Genomic DNA, 2,338 nt, shown 5'->3' with positions numbered 1-2,338 from the left:
GTCCCGCAGTGGACTGATCGTTAAGACACGGTTCCCAGCAGATCACCGAAGTCAAGCATCACTGGCTACGGTCAGTGTGCGGGTGGGTGACCACTTGGATCAGTCTGCGTAGGGACCGAGGGTGTGCGGTATTGGTCCTCGTTAAACTGTGCTACCGTAAAGTGCTCGACTTCGCGTGCAGGTCGTTGGGCTACCGAAGCGGGGGTGCCATCCCTTCCGCGGAGGATCAAAATTGTGATGGCATGTCTTCGGATCATCCTCCGGGATGTTTCCCAGACCGTCACCAATAGCCCATTGTGCTGCTCTAGTGCGACGTAAATTAACAACAACCAACAACAACAATCAATAAAGCAACACCGAAATAGCCGTGAGTTCTAGAAGGTTAGTGAAGGAAATTGCAGCAAGCAGTATTGTTTTATTCATTGTTCTGCAGCAGAAGTTTTGATAATTACAAATGTTCTGCGAGTTTCGTTAAAAATAATCAAACAACTCTCATTTCTTAAATCGTCGCCAATAGCCCATTGCGCAGCTCTAGTGCGACGCAAATTAACAACAACAACAACATTTCTTAAATAATGATAATTCTTTGAGGAACATTTCGTTTCATTTTGCAAACAAAAACAGTTAATACCTAATTACTGAATTAATTTAATTTATTTATAGTTACACTTTTAAGTAACATAAAGTATATATATAACGTTTTTATATATTGTTGTAGTAGTTCATTAACATCACACTAGAGCTGTACAATGGGCTACTGCCGACGGTCTGGGAAACATCCCTGAGAATGATACGAAGACATGCCATCACAATTTCGATCCTTTGCCGAGGAGATGGCACCCCCGCTTCGGTAGCCCGACGAATTGCAAACGAAGGCGAGCACTTTACGGTAGAACAGCCATACCGCACACCCTCGGTCCCTACTCAGAATGATGCAAGTGGTCACCCACCCGCACACTGACTGCAGCCAGTGATGCTTGACTTCGGTGATCGTCTGGGAACCGTGTCTTAACGATCAGTCCACTGCGGGACTTTTTTATAATGCATTTTGTTACCTTTGATCCGTAAATATTTAAATGAAAGCGTACAGAGCAAACCATAGCTAAAGAAGAATAAACTGCGCACAAACTTACATATTTATATGGTTGATTTAAAAAATAAGTTACAAACATTTGACCTTTCGAAAGTCAATGCAATAGGGGCTTGTCTTCTCAATATAAAAAAAGGTTTATCTAAGTTTGTCAAGTTGAAGCACAGTGTAGAGAAAAACATCACAAGGATACATCCATATTTGATGTGGTTTTCGAACTTCCTTCCTTCAAGCTATAGAGCATTCTAATTAATGTAAAATAAAAACCATATTTATTAAAAGCCTAACTTTTTGATATAAATAGTTCTAATTCAATCATAAAGTGTTCAGCACTTTCTGCTTTAGGAAGGCAAAGCTTTTAAATGTATTCTAGTTAAAGATTTTTCTAATGTAAGAATTTTTATCAATTATTTTACTGACTGAGTGGGCAATAGAATGGAATCTACGATTTCGGACCTTACATTTGTGCACCGATGTCCTTTAAAAATCGTTGCTTTTACAATTCAATAAAATACATATGGAACCGGGGTGGGTGAAATTCGAAATGCAACAAAATTGGTAACTGGTTCGTTTCCCCGTGATCACTGAATATCTTTGATTTAAGGAAGTCTCTCATGATCTCTTATATTATTCGGATCAACTTCCGTAACTTGGACAATCTGTTCTTGAAATTTGATAAAGACTCACCAGTCTTTTGAGCACAGATGAACGTAAGTACTCCGGTGGCATATTTTCCGGTGGCATAGACAGGCCAGGTTCGTTAATTCCATCTTAGCGTCAAACTAACCTAATCTCACCGCATTTACGCAACAAGGTGTAGGTAAAAACTATCGCTGATAAAAGTCCTCTCGTTGGTATGATGTGATACTTTAGAGAGAAAAGTACCAACTCAATCACTGTTCACGTTATCTGACTAGGACTAGTCCCGCAGTGGACTTATCGTTAAAACACGGTTCCCAGCAGATCGCCGAAGTCAAGCATCACTGGCTGCGGTCAGTGTGCGGGTGGGTGACCACTTGGATCAGTCTGCGTAGGGACCGAGAGTGTGCGGTATTGGTCCTCGTTAAACTGTGCTACCGTAAAGTGCTCGACTTCGCGCGCAGGTCATCGGGCTACCGAAGCGGGGTTGCCATCCCCTCCGCAGAGGATCAAAATTGTGATGGCATGTCTTCGGATCATACTCCGGGATGTTTCCCAGACCGTCGCCAATAGCCCATTGTGCAGCTCTAGTGCGACGTAAATTAACAA

This window comes from Parasteatoda tepidariorum, chromosome 5 (assembly GCF_043381705.1).
Source record: "Parasteatoda tepidariorum isolate YZ-2023 chromosome 5, CAS_Ptep_4.0, whole genome shotgun sequence".
Taxonomy (NCBI): domain Eukaryota; kingdom Metazoa; phylum Arthropoda; class Arachnida; order Araneae; family Theridiidae; genus Parasteatoda; species Parasteatoda tepidariorum.
The sequence above is the reverse complement of the archived record's forward strand: the minus strand, read 5'-3'. Positions refer to the sequence as shown.